Below are 17742 nucleotides of genomic sequence, written 5' to 3' on the forward strand. Positions count from 1 at the left end.
AATTTTCAGGTTGGGATTCTATTTGTAAATGGAAAGATTAGGCCTTGATTTTATAAATCCAGGTTCTGCACAGGTCTCAGGAATGGCTCCTTCCACAGACAGGATGAAGATTTTAGTCTTAGCAACCTGCTGCTTGACTTATCTGTCCTCTACCACTTATTCTCCAGCTGGTCTAGGTCCTTATCTAAGAAGTACCCTGCTCAGGAATATTTAAATCATGTGAGGCTATGGAAGTAAATAAAGTGATGTTCATACCACAGCCAACATATGATTAGGCTTCTCTCCACAGTCACTGAACACTAGATCATCACCATGGTATGGAGCTGGATCATCCTATTTCTGGTGACAGCAACTACAGGTAAGAGCTCCAAGTTCCAGACTTGTCCTTGATCTCAGGAGACATTGACATCGACTCAGCCTTTATGTCCACAGGTGTCTACTCCCAGGTCCAGATGCAGCAGTCTGGGGCTGAGCTGGTGAAGCCTGGGTCCTCTGTGCAGTTGTCCTGCAAGGATTCAGGCAACACCTTCACCAGCTACTACATGAGCTGGGTGAAAGCAGAGTCCTGGACTGGGCCTGGAGTGGATTGGATGGATTTATCCTGAAGATGGCAACAGGAAGTACAACAAGAAGATCCAGGGCAATGCCAGACAGACTGGAGACACATCTTCCAGAATAGCCTACATGAAGCTCAGCAGCCTGATATCTGAGGAATCTTCACAGTATTACTTTGTGAGACAAATAGTGTTGCAACTACATCCTGAGTGTGGCAGAAACTCTGGAGGGGCAGGAAGCTTCCCTGGTATGGAGAAAACAGAGAACATCAGCCTGGCAGTTTGCACAGAAATAATGATTCTGAGTGTCCCTTTGTCACTTTGTGAACTTTTCAAAAGGACTGCTGAAAATAAAGTGATCCTGATTCAGGGTGCTGTCTAACAGTGACCACCTGCAATGACATGATTTGGCCTTAATAAAACAACAGAGCAAGCCATGTCAACTCATTGTGTACATATATGTCTTTTAAATTTAAGAGACTACAACTTTTGATGAGTAGATAGGAATTGTCTATAATATGAATTTGGCCAGTAAAATACAAATCAACCATACCAGGGCAAATTAAAACCCCTTTCAAGCTGGGCATTGGTGGCAAATGCCTTTGATCCCACCCCAGAGGCAGAGGCAGGTGGATCTCTGTGAGTTTGAGGCCAGCCTGGTCTACAGAGAGAGTTCCAAGACAGCCTCCAAACAATACAGAGAAACCCTGACTCAAAATCTTATGTCTTATTGTTTGAGAATTAGAGATGCACTTGCATGTCATGATGTGGAGTCCTCAGAGTATAAATTTTGCCATGTTGACAACATTTAGGGCTCCTGCACAGATAACAGTTGAGACAGATTAGTGGGATTCCAACAAGGGAATATGAGAGACCAGTTCATGTTATCAGGAGCCCTGAGTGTTCACTGTCTGTTTGCTGAAATTGGATTGTCTTTGTCTCAAGTCCTTGATTAACACTGATTGACAATGAATGGACATTTGCATATGATTCACAATGATCTCCCCACACCCTCTCCCTCTTACTCACACACACAAACACACTCACACACACACACACAAAACTGCTCACAGATAAACCTTTTTGTTTTTAGAGACAGCAAAGCATACTTAGACCTTCTCTTGGTTCTTCACTCTGACAACTCTGAACCAAATCATTTATGTCTGTGTCTGCATTTTATGTTGTTTAATAGTTAGAACTCTTGGCTGGCCAAATACTGAATGCCAGCAACAGAAATAATGCTGCCATTTAAACTGTTATAGAATTTTATTTAAATGTGTTTTGATTTGCTTATGGTTCATTCATTTAACTCCGTGAAGCTTTGTTACTGTACATGTCTAAAACACCCAATAGTCCTAATAGGAGCTAAACAGTCAAGAGAGAATCAGGAGCAAGGATACGCAGTGCTGGAAGCCAGAGAGTATAAATAGAAGGTAAACAAATGAGAGGAGCCAGAAAACAAGAAGAGGAGGTATTCAGAGGACAGTCACCAAGCCGCCAAGCCAGCTGTGAAGTAAGAAACAATGAGATACATGGAAGTAAGAAAGACAAAAGTCTAGAGGGAAACGGTAGATGGGATAACTTAATAAAGTTGGCAATAAACAAGACAAGCTAAGGTCATGAACACGTAACTAAAAATAAGCCTTCTTGTGTGACTTATTTGGGGACTGGGAGATGAGCACCTCAAAAGACACTCATAAGGACAAAAGAGTAAAAAATAAACTACACCAATAGAAACCATGTTAGAATCTTACTATTTTGATTAAAACAGTAATATTAAAAAGAAAAAAAAAGAATCAATGTAGTGGACAGTGGAATTCTCCATTGTAAAATTCTTTGTTTACTTGTTTATTTGTTTGTTTACTGACTCATATCAGTGCCAGTAAGTTGTATAAACAAGGTACCATGACTAGAAAACGTAACTTATTTCCCATCTGACATGGCTCCTCTAACATACAAGAGCACTCTCAGCGTGAAAGTTGATTAGAATGTTTGTTTTCCTGCCAATATTTCTATTTATCTCTAGAATTACTTCTTACAGTTCATAATTCTCCTTCCTTATGCTCTGGGGTCTTTTAAGTTTAAGCAATTTTCAACTTCTGTCAAGTTCTGTAGAGCACACTTTGGTAGAAAATATGTGCAGCACTTGCAGAGGGATGTGATAAAATTGTTTCCTGTGCCCAGAATGTATCTCTTCTTGTAATATGTCTTGTGCAATCACCTCTAGATGTATTTTTCTATTATATTATGTGTTAAACCAGCATCATGAGTCATAGTTTTACCTCAGTAGTCTTATAAATACAAGGAGTATGTTGAGTTCTTGATCTATTGAACCATGCCTGGAAATCTAGTATTTAATGCATGTAGCATGTCTGGGAATTTTTTTTATTTTTTATTTTTTTCTTTTATTTTCCAGTTTAAATTTAGATAAGAAACGAGGTTGCTTCACAAGTCAGTTCCAGGTCCCTCTCCCATTCCCTCCCCTCCTCCCGTGCCCTCCCCCCAACCCCCCCCCGTTATCCCCTCATTCCCCCAGGGAGTGTGAGGCCCTCCATGGGGGTGTCCATAGTCTGTCATTTCATATAGGGCAGGGCCTAGACCCTTCCCCAAGAGTTCAGGGTGAGAGTGCACCTCACATTGTTCTATGGGAGTCCAAAGTCCGTGTGTATATTTGGGATGGGTACTGATCTGCTGCCCAGGGCTCAATAGATACCCTAGGCCTCCTCATTGACACCCAGATTCAGGGATAGAATCCAGCATGTCTGGGAATTTAATGTGGATAAAAGAAATAGATGGTTTTGTACAGACTAGGCAATCTCTCATGCAGTTTGTCCTGTATTTCTGTACCTCTGACAAAGAATTGGAGGAAAGAACAGTTTGACTTTCATTGTCAATTTATATAAATATTTTTTAGATTGTAGTATACTTCGTTTTCCACTTCCTTTTTTCCATAGGAAACTTCCTTTGGATACCACGGTTTTCCTTCAAATTCGTAGCTTTTTCTTCTATATTATTGTTTTAATTTTAAATAGCTTGCTTCACATGTCAATCCCAGTTCCCTCTCCCTCCCCTCCTCCCACACTTCACAACAACCCCCAGGCTCCCACCCTATTGCCACTTCCTTCCACATAGGGATATCTAGAGTCTGTCATTTCACCCAGGGCAGGGTTCAGGCACTCTCCTAAGAGTCCAGGCTGAGAGAGGACACCTCTTTGTGCTATAGACACATGAAGTCCGTTTGTATTCCAGGGATAAACACTGATCCACTGCCCAGGGCCCCATAGGTTGCCCAGGCCTCCTCACTGACTGTCACACTCAGGGGGTCTGGATCTGTCTCATGCTGGCCCCCCCAGCTGTCTGTCTGGGGTCCAAGAGCTCTCCCTTGTTCAGATCATCTGTCTTTGCTGGTTTTTCCCAGCCCATTCTTTGCCAATTTTCTCATTGCTCCTCTCTCTCTCTGTCCCTGGGTTCCACGGGTTCAGTTCAGTGTTTAACTGTGGGTGTTTGCCTCTGCTTCCATCAGTCACTGGATGAAAGCTCCAGGATGATTATAGACATCAAGCTCATTATCAGGAATGGGTATTCAAGGTGCTCTCTCCACTATTGCTTAGCTTGCCAGTTGGTGTCATACCTTTAGATCGCTAGAGGTTTCACTGGTGCCAGATCTGTCTTCAAACCCATGATTCCCTCTTCCCCCTATTTTACCCCCCACTCAACCTTCCTGTTCTCCCATGACATACTCTCTCTTCCTCTTCTCCCCCTGTCTTCTTCCGAGAAACACTCCCCCCTCACCCCTCACCCCTCACCATCTTCCCAAACTGTCCAGAAGATATTGCCTCATTCCTCTTCTCTGGGGTACCATGAATATCTCTCTTAGGGTCTTTCCTGTTTCCCAGACTCTGTCAGTGAAAGTGCAGACTGGCAATATCCTGATCCATGTCTAAAATCCATATATGAGTGGGTACATAGTATGTTTGTCTTTTTGTGACTTGATTACCTTACTCAGGATGGTTTCTTCTAGTGCTATCCATTTACCTGCGAGTTTCAAGATTCCATTGTTTTTTCTGTTTTTTAATTGATAACTACATGTTTTTGTCTCTCTTTCTGTCTTTGTGTGTGTGTGTGTGAGTGTGTGTGTGTCTGTGTGCGTGTGATTTCTATATTTACAAATAATGAAATCTATCCTCTATCCATATATTGTGTTTTCAGGGCCATAAGTGACTGGAAAATTTACAGGTATACTCTTGTCTCTCGAAGACTATTTCTCCTGCTCTGGGCTCCATAGTTGCCTATAATCCTTTGACTAGCACTGAGACCTGGTGCACACTCATCCTTTCATATTAGCATGTCTATTGTTTTAATTTTTAGCTCATGTTTCAAGATCTTTATCAGGTGGACTTCATAGATGTATATTTTCAAATATTTCTAGAAAATCTAATCTCAGAGAAAATTTACTGTTCCATTGGCTCACACCCTCTTCTGTCTCCCCCTTCCAAAATAATCCCAAATCCTGTGATGCATGAGTTGTGTTGTAGATGTATCAGTCGAGGCTTGGCTTTAACATTTCTGCATTTTGATCTGCTGTAGTATTCTGTCATCATCTCGAACTTTTGTACAGAAAAGTTTCCATTATGAGTGAAGGAATAATGCTTATTTATAAGTATGAAGACAAAGAGTTACAGTGCAGTTAGTGATCTATGACTTAATAAATCCTGAGTAGTTGCTTAGTTTTTCTACCAATAGTTGTCTTAATTTAGATTTTAATGCATTCGACTTGAGTAGGTATTTTATAAATATTTATTTATCATTAACTAGTTGATTGGATCATAGCAAAGTGAATTTTTAACTCTCTCTCTTTACTATAACTACTCTTACACCTCCCAATATGATATATGATTACAGAAATAAAACAGTCATTTATGGTCTTTTACCTATTTACTTTTACATGGTATAATATATATGGTGTGGTAATTGCTACTATTTTCTGTACTACTTATATATTTAACTTTTTGTTTACATGCCTCTGTGTGTGTTTGTGTGTCTGAGTGTGTGTGTATTCTTTTAGGATCTACTTGTGTTCCTTTAAGTTCTTGGGTTAGAAAGTAGGTGATTTTCATTAACTTGATTAACTTTGGGATGTTGTTCACTGCAATGTTACCGTTTTCCTTTTATCCTCTTTCATATTTGAGATTTTAAATACAAGAACATTGAATTCCAGTGTTACCTCTTTGTCCTGACTTCTCTCATATGTTGTTAGAAGCATGTGTTGAATCACCTGCTGCTTGTCATATCAGGTGACATAGAGATAGTGGAGGGCAGCACTGTCCTGTGTGGATAGAGTATTTCTAAATCTTCCTTCTGACTGTGACTTCAACAGACTTTGCTTCTGCCAGGTTCATAACACGTTTTACAATATCTTCAGGGAATCTGAGTGTTTAGGTTTTCTAAACCAAAGCATCCCAACAACATTCTCCCTCTTCAGTCTGTATCATATGCAGAAATTATTGAGTTGATCCCCATTCTGTCCTGCTAAACTCTTGTTGCTAAACAGTGATAGCAATAATGTTTTCCTAGTATATCCCAGAGTTCATCTGAGGCATCTACAGTTCTGAAACCTGGAGCCCATTCAAATTCGAAATAGCAATTTAAGAGATAAAAGAGCCCTGTGTTCCATTGTTTTTAAACATGTCAGTCACCACTCAAACAGTAAAGGCTACAGACAAAGCAATCTTTTGTCTATCATCATAATTAAATATATGGACTGAGAAATCAAACGGATGTGCATCCTGGATGTTAACTTCTATAGTATCTAGAAACGGAAATTCTACTCTGGGAAAATACGGAACAATAACTGCCTGGGATGAAGGATGAACAAGAATGAAAAGAAAAGAGAAGTGTAGGTTTGATAGATGTGAGGCCATCCTTCTGGAAGGGCTGGGCAGGATCACTTGGAGGATATGTTTCCCTGCCGTGGGGCTATACTCCAGCAGCAAAAGGCTCAAACAGACTCCGGGGTGTCAGGGTATTATGACTTTTTCAGCTGAGGGTGTGAAGAGAAAAGATATGCACACTCCATTGAAGGATTCCTTCTTTACAATTTTAATGTGTTCCTTCTTCTGATTTCTATACTCTTTTTCCATCTCCATACCGAAATGTCCATTCTTTATCTCTTGATGTTTTCCTTCTCCTGATCCTTATTTTTCCCTTACAGTTTTTATACCATTGCAAAACCTTTCAAGCAATATAAAAACGTTACAATGCACTTATATTACATTTTAAGAGAGTAACTACAATGAGTATAAGTTTGAAAAGTACAGCATATTTTCCATATCCTCAACATGATTAAAAATGTTATACATTACAGATGAAAAACAAGTTTTCTCAAAAACCTATGTACATCCATACCCAAGCAACTTGATATAGATTAACAGTTTAAGAAAGCAAAGTATTCTTAGGTATTTCCTTCATTTGCAGGATGAATTTTGTTGCTACAAAGAAAGAACCAAGTGTTTCATTTTTATCTTGGAATGTACCCAAATAAGCTGAACTAAAAAAATCCAGGGACAGAGAGGGAGGACTGATGAACAAAGGCATTAAGACTGGGCTGGTTTAACCCCCAGAAACAGCTGACCTGACAAGGGGTAGCTCTTGAGTCCCAGACTGATGCCTGGGAATCCAGCATGGGACCCCCTGAATGAGGGTGTCAGTGAGAAGGCCTAGGTTATCTATTGAGCCTTGGGTAGTAGATCATTATTTATCCTGGGTATACAAATGGATTTTGGGCTCCCATTCAACAATGAGAGATGCACTCCCACCGTGGACTCTTGGGAGAGTGTCTAGGCTCTGGCCTGGATGAGAAGACAGACTATAGACAACGCCATGGAGGGCCTCACCCTCCCTTAGGAAATAAGTGGGTATCGAGGGGGGGTTGGTGGGAGGGCACAGTGGGAGGGGAGGGAAATGGAGAGGGACCTTGAATTGGCATGTGAAGCAACCTTGTTTCTAAATTAAATTTAAATTAAAAAATAAATCCTAATTGAATCACAAACTTAAATATTTGTACATTAAAACATTCAACTCTAATATAAATCTTTAGGGTGCATACTAACTGATTAATAGTTTGGTTTTATATCAGGATTTTTAGGCAGGAATTGGTAGAAGGAATTAATCATTGTCTTTGATCATGAACTAATTCTTAGCATAAAAGAATTTCAGCTAAAAATAATTGGGCTACTTTGTATTTGTGACCCTTACCTACTGATTGTATAACTCAACTCTGTGTCCTTGTGAACTGTAGATTATTTTCTTGGACATTTAATTTCAATGCTATTATCAAAACATCCAATCCAATTTGAAGTTATTTTCGGACTTGCTTGCAGCTTTGGTGCACACTGAAACCTATGAATGCACCTTTCAATATTAAGATTGAAAGAATTTGAGAGAGCCTTGCTCCTGGAAACTCAATTGTTTTCCCTAATCATTAACCTGAAATGTAGTCTATGCAGCTGTGGAGGTGAAACTCATCGGCCCTAGCTGCATTGACACCTCCTTGTGTGTATTTTATAGTGGTGGTCTCCCAACATCAATTCACTCCATGTAAGATACCACACAAAGATGGCAGCAGCAAACATGTAAAGCACAGTGGGAGAAATAGAAATTCTGAAATCTGTGGTCTCAGTCTTTTGCCTATCAGATTCACCAATCTGGGATTCACCTCCAGGTGGACTGACACCTGAACTTCAATTGCTACCTGCTGCTCCTCTGACATGCCTGCCTGTTAACATGCAGAATTCAAATGCAGAGCTCTGCCTTTAAGTTCAGCTTGTCAGTAATTCCCAATTTCTAAAGGCAAATAGATAAACAGGTTACAAAAAGAAGTGAATTAGAAGATAACAAAAGAAATTCACAGACTGGCAGGAAAAGACTTACAAATTTGATTACATGAACCCTTGAACTCAGACATATCATATGAAATCAATACAGAAAGGGAGTTTCCAAATCAGGAAGCAGTTGCAAACACAGCTATAGTTATGCAGGTCGTTTTATGTTCATCAGGGTTGAGGTCCACACAGCAGTGCTAGTTCTTATAGAAATGAGAACCACAAAGAAAAATGTGATTGCTATTTGTAATCTCAGAAATGGAGAACTAAATTGAAATTAACATCAAAATGAATTTTTCGTTTGCATGAGATAGTAGGAGATTATTTGAAAATTATGAAACGTGATACCATTTTCCCCAACATTAACATTATGACCTGATTCCTTCTTCGCATTTACAAATAACCCAGCACCTGCCATCACCAGGCTCCATTACAGAGCTTTCTATGTAGCAGGAAGTTATGCAAATTGGTCCTCTCTCTTCTCATGAAAAGCACCCCAGCCCTGACCTTGCAGCTCAGGCAGAGGAGCTCAACTGTGGATCCCAAGACTTCACGTGGCAATCAGCATGGAGTTGGGGCTGAGCTGGATTTTCCTTGTTGCACTTTTAAAAGGTAATTTATAGAGAAAAATAGATGCTAAATATGTGATTGGACATTAATACTAGGGATAATATACATGTGTGATGATTTTGTGATTAAATTTTTTATGTTTGCAGGTGTCTGCTGTGAGGTGCAGATGGTGGAGACTGGGGGTGGCCTGGTGAAGCCTGGGGGTTCCCTGAAACTCTCCTGTGCAGCCTCTCGATTCACCTTCAGTAGATATTGGATGACTTGGGTCCGCCGGGCTGGAATGGGATGGAGAAATAAAACCTGATGGCAGTACCACAAACTATGCATCATCCGTGAAAGGCCAATTCACCATGTCCAGAGACACTGCCAAGAACACTATGTACCTGCAAATGAACAGTGTGAAGTCTGAGGACACTGCCACTTACTACTGTGTGAAATACACAGTGATAGGATCTCGGTGTGAACCCATATATAAACCTCACTTTGAGGCCACTCACAACCACCAGGGGTCACACAGCATACAGAGAATACACATCCATTCCAAAGAATATAGAAGGCATAATTAAGCAATCTTCTCAGCAGCTTACTCTCCTTTCATCTCACATTTCCCAGATGGCTCTCTAAATATTTGTTCATTGGGTGACTGTTATCCTTATATCTCATGTGTTTTTGTTGTTATTTAAGAAAGGAGGAAGAGTCTCAGAATAACAAAATGCAAAGTGACAGTCATGAATGTAAAATCTTCTCAAGCTACATCACGGAAATCACAGGTGGAAGTTCATGGGTATTCATGCATCATTTTTTCTCATATTTAAGCATATACAAGGTCATATTTCTTTATTAGAGTAGCCCTTATATAGAGGGAAAATCAATAGGAAGATGTTGCTCAAATACATGTACATAAATCCTACAAACGTTAAACCTCCCCTCCTCTTCCTGAACAGTATAAACTTCAGGTTCTGATCCGACATCCTCTTTTTTGAGCTAATTCAATTTTTGTGACTGTTCTCTCTGCTCTACATGGAATTGGACAAACTGATTCCCTTTAAAATCAGGGTATATGGGGAGATGGCAATTTAGCCATACATTATTGTCTTACACATGACCTGAAGATAAAATTTCATCACCAGGAAGGCATTGAACATATGCATTTAATAACATGCTAACCTTAATTAAAAGCAAGATCTGCTCAACTAGAAAATCTCTTACAAAATTTACCATTTTATCTAAATCTACAGGGATCATGTTGCATCTATGTGGTGACTCCTTTGCTGTGACAGAGTCAGCTCATTTCTTTAAGAGTCACAGAAATTTCAGCTTTGTTCTTTCAATGCACAAAGTGTGAGGAAGTTTGTCTTAGTAACTTTTGTACTGCTGCGACGAAACACCATGACTAATTCAGCTCATAAAGAAAGCATGCAATTGGGGTTATAGTTTCTAAGATATGCAAACCAAAGGTATAGTTCCTGAAGTAGTCACTGAAGGATAACAGCTTGATCCACAAGCAGGTAGCAGAGAGTCACACTGAAAATGTCTAGAGATATTAGAATCTCTAAGTATTCTCCCATTGACTCACATTCTTTAATACAGGCATACATTCTAATACCCTCCAAAGATTTCCTCAATCTGAAGACAAGGTATTCATACATTTGTATTATTGGAAGTACATTCTGGTTCACACTATACAATAGGTCCAAACTCTTAATGGAATGAAGGATTGGTACTTAGCAATGTACTAGCAACACGGATAATGAAAAAGAAGGTGACAGTTCTGTTCAGGGAGAGAAGGAAAAGAAATGAAAGGCTTCATTAACTGATTTCTTGAAGGTTGAGGATACCAAATTCTGTCCATGAGAAGTGGTCTATATCAAGTGTGATGATACACACTGTATAATAAAGTTCCACAAGAATCTTGTTACAAAAACTTGTGCTATTTCATAGTGAAATCACACTTCACGGACAGAGAAGGATCTGAAGTTGGTAGAAGACTTGAGCCAGCTGCCCCAAAGCTCTGCTTCAGTATACTAGAGTGCTTAAGAATAGCAACAAGAAAATCTCAACTGATCAACCTTCAGAGAGGGAGAGACTTTGGCATGCTTATTTCTAAATGGGATGTCTTTGTCACAAGCCTCCCCTAAGTACTCAGGGATCTATGAGTAAGAGTAAATGGAGTGACTTAAAAAGTACAAAGTGTGGGAAATATCAAAGAAACAGTGTTTAGGGGATGAATATAAACTCACAGAGACTGGAACAGTATGAACAAGACAGAGAAGCTATATCCAGAAAAATACAAGCATGGGGCAGTGGGAGTGGGCTCTAAGTCCCACTCTAATCAATGAAGCCATTCACAATTGATGACTACTATGGGGAACTCAGCTTTCCACAGGAGAGAGACAGAATTGCATCAGGCACACTTCAGAGCACTTCAGGGGAGTAGTTAGAGAACAAAACAGGGACTTCATTGGATCGTTTGTATCTATTATTTTCTTTTCATGTTTTTCTTTCTAAGAGAGAGAAAGAAGAAATAAGTGTGTAAGTAGGGAGGTGATGAAAAATCTGTGAGGGTTAGGGATTGAGAAAAATAATTAAATTTAATTTAAATGAAAAGCAACATCTTATGTGTGTAAGACACCAATATGACAAATTCAATAATTATATTACTGATCCTTCTCAAGTGCAATGATGAGAAGAAACTGTTGACATACACAGTTAATTTAAGCATTGTGACCAGTGTTGAAATTTGGTATGCTTAAGTCACAAGTCTCTCTTTATCACATTCCAGGTTTTAATGAAATTTACCAGGTCCATGTCAGATTATCTCTCCCAGCCAAGATTGAGAACCAGCATGGATATCTGTATATATGTTTATCTTACTTCCCTAGTGTCCTACTGCATTAACTGAGAGTTTTAAAACTAGGAAGATATTAAGGTTCATAGCCATATTCTAATCTGTGTATTTTTAAAATATCTCTGTCTCACTGTCTTTTACCTATACAACCTGCAGTGCAGATAATTCTAGATCTCACAATGGTTGGACTATTTCCTCTATTCATTGGGTTTGCGGATATTTATATACTAAGGAGTAACCTAAGTTCTTTGATAATGGTTATCTTTAACTAAAACATTATGCGTAAAAAAACCTCTATGTTTTGTATTTTAATTGTATAAAATATCTTAGTTATCCATTATTACTCCTGTTTATATATCTGGAAAACTCATACCTGATCTTTCATAAATTTCATCCAAATATGTTGATAAACTCTCCCAGTTGGAACTTAGAAGTCACAATATGAGTGTTACAGAAGGTGGAGCCAAAGAAGTTATATGAGTCCTTTGGAGAAGTTCAAATAATCATGAATGTATCCTAGACACTAGATAGTTGAACCAATATTGTAAGCAGGGCTCCTCCATGGACTCCTCTTTTGCTCCTAAATCTAGGTGTCTAGCCTGCTTTTGTTCCTATTCTGAATTCCTTGATGATGAATTGTGATGTGGAAGCATCTGGTAAATAGACCCTTGCAGTACTATTTGCTTTTTGGTCATGGTGTTTCATCACAGAAATATTAATCCTGAGATATGGTCCTTTTCCTCAAACTTGTTAGAGCTATTGAATCTGATATATTGAGCTTGTTAACCAGACCCCACCAATACATAGCATAGCCCATAACATGGGCTGTTGTATAAAATTACTAAATTCTGATGCAAACACTGATGATCCCATCTGTCAAAAGAAATTTTTATCGCTCTTTGTGTGTCACAGTCTCCCAACTCCATGTTCTCATCTACAGACTCCTGTGAGAGCTGAATGACCCAAGAAGAGCATTAGACTGGACTTTAGGTAGAAATATTAAGAAGATGAGGAATGAGTGAAGGACACATATGTTGGACAAATACAGATATCGGTTGCAAGTTCCAAGAGGAGTATTCCCGTGTGCAGAGGTTTGAGGAGAAAGAGCATCCTCAGAGGCTTCATCATTAGCCCTGTATTTGTTCTGTCACACAACTGCTACAATAGTATTATCTCATGCCTACCTAGGGTTGGCTGTGAGCCAGGACAGTGTGTGACAGATGAGGTCACTGAGTAAGATGACTTGGGATACTGAGGGTCCATCTGGTTCTCCAATTGTGTGCTTCTTCTACATTATGGGTGTGGACTCTGAGCAACAACAATATGACAGGGTATCAACATTTATGAAAGACAGGAACCTGTCTCACTTGTGGGAATAAGGAAGAAAATGAGGAACAGTGCAGGCTTACTAATCAGAAAGCTAGAACTCAGGACCCAAGTGTGACAGGAAGCTAGTTCCTAATGTGAGACTTAAAAATACAGGAGTAGAATTTGGTGGGGAGTTTGGCCTAGGGAGTTGAGGTAGGGTCATGCAGATATGTATTTCTTCTGATCATTGTAGGCCTCATGTTCGCTCCTTCCAGACTGACTATAGAATGTCAAAGTCTGTGTTAACCACAATTTAATAATCAAAGGAACTATGTATCTACCCACCTCATTTATTAAGACAAGGTTGACTCCCTACATGCAAATTCTTCTTCTTCTAGCAGGTGGAGCTCAGACCTAACCAAGCACAGGAACTCAAAGCAGGGAAAATTTTGTGGGCAGATACACTGACCTGGGTCTGTGTTTTGTGATCTCCTCCTACAGAATGTCATAGAAATGGGAATCTAACCCAAGGTAGATATTGAAACACAGTGCCTCACGCACGTAGTGAAAAATAACTCAACAGTGTCTATTTGTTGGGAGCCCCTTACAACCTGCAGTTGACAGCTGTATCTCCATGTCTATGAAAAAACTCTACCTCACTTACCCATATCCCAAAGATCAGGAATATATAAACAAGGTTACAGTATGAGATTTAGAGGAATGAAGGAATGGATAGACATCCATTATGACAAGTCAAGCCCCACAGGATTTGATTTGTCTGGTATTAGAGTACTGATTTTTGGAGACACAACTTCTATTTGTAGGGATATCTTCAAGAGCCAACAGTTAAAATCTGAACCACCTGCCTTGTCTTACTTTGCAATGACATGGAAAGTAGACTTCAGTGTCAACACAGATACACACCTATCTATCTGTGTTCAAAACCAACATAGAGAATGAAGAACTACTGAGGCTGCTCAGAACTATCAGTCATCCCTTAGATTATAGGATGTTGGGGACTGCCCCGTGTGTTTCCTCACAAACAGGCTTGTGACTATTTAAATGTTAGAACAATTCTTTAGAGACCCTTTGCAATGTCATATACTATGGCAACTAATATTTTGTTTCTAATAAGTGTGTCATCTCTTACCTATGGATCATATAAAATAATTATCTGGCACCTTACATCTGATGGAATAATCACAAGAAAAAAACTTTCCCTATTTTTCAAACAATGTCTGTAATTTTAAGAGTTGGTGATGGTTATTACCTCAACTGGAATTCTCAGGGACTTCTAAATTGTTTGAAAACTATTCTCTTTCTTTTACAACATCTGGACGAGAATCAGACCTTCCAGGAATTAACAATGTTTTCCGAAGTTGTTGGAAAACAACTTGTCTAGATTTCAGGTTTCCAATATGCCAATGTCTGTCACAGGCTACATGTTATTATTTTTCACCAGATGATTTTTTTATTTGAACCCTTGTAAAGATTACTTTCTGATTCAGTGCCCCATGTAGTGATTTATTTTAAGGTGTTTCATGAACACTTTGCTTGTGGAAATATCTGAGTGACCATTGGGCAGATGCCAGGTGATGTCATCTACAGTCTCTGTTCTAACTGCCTTCCATTGGCAACAAAGTTCCTTTGCACAGATATGTCCTTTCTACTGGTGTTTTCTTGTTAACTATGATTGCATGCTTACTGCAAAGGAACTCTATTGCTGCGATGGTAGGAAAGCTGGGTGTTTGTCAGAGAGTTAGAGAAGCATATTTGGGAGAAGTGATGGTTGGTGTTTGTTCAGAGTTATCAACCACAGATTTCAGCACCTGAAAATGGTATAGAGAATCTACTCTTTGGGTCAGAGCCTTCTCTCAATACTATTATAGTAACCTCAGATATTTGTGAAGAAATTTGAGAGAACAAATGTATTATGGAGTATTAGATTAGTGAGAAAATGACAAACAACTCATTAAGTAGTACAAGATGAAGGTGACAACAAAGGGATTCACTCTCTGTTCTCTAACACCAGGGTGAGGCACAGCAGACATTCTTGCCATAGACAAAGGTGACCACAGTAAGCCTCCAGGTTGAGCACACTCTGGCCACCAGGAATTTGTGCATTAATTTCTGAATACATCCCATGTATACTGAAGAAAATAGATAAATGTATGAATAATTTTAATGAATGAACATGTTTTGCTAGATTTGGGCAAATTAGTCTTTGACAAAGATATGGGTCCAGTTAATGCAAATCTTGCAAGAACCAGTATTTACTTACTAAGCTCAGTTTGTCTGATTATGGTCAGTGAGAACAGAATCTTAACCAGGCCAGGGATGAGGAGCCACAAGAAAACTGATACTGTGATGAGTTCAACTCAAGAGATTGGACATTGTAAACTCTTACCAGAAATAGAATATAATTACTTTTGACAAGATTAATACAGCGGTATTTTTGAGGATACAAATGCCATTTTTCATTTTCACAGGGTATAAAAGATTATTATGTAGAAGGTATTTTCCCATCTTTTTCTCATGGGACTGGTTTTCTCTCCTACCACTGGATTCAACAGGTCCTTACAGAAATAACATAACTGAGACTTAATACCAGTTAGAATAGTTTAACCAATGTCTTAGGCTTCTCAATGGCTAGATTTCTCTTATCATTAACACATTCCCATGGGTCTGTGTATCTGCATGTTGCCTATGCTTACCAATGATGCCCTATTCATTTGACTCCCTGGCTGCTACATGGTATCTGCATTTTCTCTTCCTTCTCCCTGACTATTTGTTTGGCATTAGAGCCTAGCTAAATTATGCCTATCCATTGGACAAAAAACCTTTATACATCAACCAATAACAGAAACATATATTCATACAATATAGAAGAACATCCCCCATGATTATTGTCTAAGGCAATTTTCCTACCACACTTCTACATGTTTCATAGACTCCTAGGGAACATAGAGGAACATGGATTTCTTGAAGCTTCACTGACTGAAGGAATTTATCAGTTTCTCAGGGACTGAAAGGCCCACTGTGCTCCCGCAATCAAGGACTCTTATGTGTGCCATTCAACACAACTAGACCAGATCAACACCATGATTCCTCCTGTAGAGCCAAAGATGACCTATAACTTCTGATCCTCCTTCCCCTACTTCCTCAGCACTAGGATTGGTCTATCTTCTAGGGAGCTACAGATTAAAAGCAGGGCTTCATGCATGCCAGTTGACATTCAACCAACTGAACCAATTCAAAGACCCTAATATTTTTTTCAAATTAAATTACAAATGTTTATTATTAGTAATTGTTTACGTGTTCATACGCAGAGTCATGAAATGATACATATGTGGCAACCATAGGACAACCTCTCTCATTCTACTGTGATTTGTCGGAGAATAGAACTCAGGGAATCTGGCTTGTCAGCCAGAAATTTCCGAGGAGTACATGCGTGTAGAGAGAAAGTGGGTGAGTTTAATATATTCTTCAAACTCACTAAACTGTATAACAGAACTTTAACACCTTGTTGTCCTTTATCCATATTCTAGGGTTACAGGTATATGACACTATGTCTGGTCTGTAATTGGTTTGAAGTGACAACTCCAGGTGGAAATACAGCCAAATGGAAGAGTGCTTTCTTAGCATGTACAAGCAAATGATTTATAAAAAACAAAATTAAAAAAAAGAACTTCCGTGTAAGCCAAGGCATGTCTGCATGCAGGGAAGCTCAGGACAAACAGGGGGCAATTTGGAGCCAATAACCAATGGGATGAAAATGAGATGGAGAGGAAGGGCATACAGGGGACAACATAGCCTCTATGAACATGCTTTTTATAGGCTATTAGATGAACAAAACCTGCTAGAGTTGACATGAGAAGTCTCCATATTCAAACACAATAAAAGTTCCTCGTTAAATATCACTCACATTTTAATTTTATAATTTATTTCACTAAGATTTATTTATTCATTTTGATGTTTTTTGAAAAACATTTTTCCATGTTATATTCTGATCATAGATTCTCTGCCCAACTGCTCTCTAGTAGAGCCTACCATCCCAAGTTCTTGCCACACAACTCCACAACATTCTTTCTCTTTATAGAAAGCAAAGACAAAGACAAGGATTTTACAAAGTAAATAGGCAAGTGGAACACACAAGCAACATGCTCAACAGCAAATATTAATAGCTTATATATGAAAGAAGATGGAAAATTCTCCTAATTTATGAGTTGTGAAATTTTCCAATCAATCACAATTATTCTTATCACTACAACTGCCTATAGATCCATTTTGTCACAAAAGGACCAAATATGCCATGTTGGGATTTTATTTATAAATTGATGGAAAAAATCTTTAATGTTTCTACAGGTTCTGCCTGCAGAGATTTCATGAATAGCTGCTTCCTCAGACAGAATGAAGATTTTGCCCTCAGCATCTGCTGCCTTACTCAGGTGTCCTCTTACTCCTTCTGCTCCATGTGCACTAGGTCCTTATGTAAGAAGCACCCTGCTCATGAATATGCAAATAATGTGATTCTGTGGTGATGAATACAGCGATGTCCACACCACCAATAAAACATGATCAG

General features: G+C 39.0%; 2 pseudogenes; both read left to right on the top strand.

Annotated features, from left to right (window-relative positions):
• Positions 1–312: 312 nt before the first annotated feature.
• Positions 313–936, top strand: LOC101840993 (annotated as a pseudogene).
• Positions 937–9000: 8064 nt separating this feature from the next.
• LOC101841259 lies at positions 9001–11441 on the top strand (annotated as a pseudogene).
• The last annotated feature ends 6301 nt before the right edge of the window (positions 11442–17742 follow it).

Source organism: Mesocricetus auratus, unplaced genomic scaffold, assembly GCF_017639785.1.
Source record: "Mesocricetus auratus isolate SY011 unplaced genomic scaffold, BCM_Maur_2.0 Super-Scaffold_15014, whole genome shotgun sequence".
Lineage (NCBI taxonomy): Eukaryota > Metazoa > Chordata > Mammalia > Rodentia > Cricetidae > Mesocricetus > Mesocricetus auratus.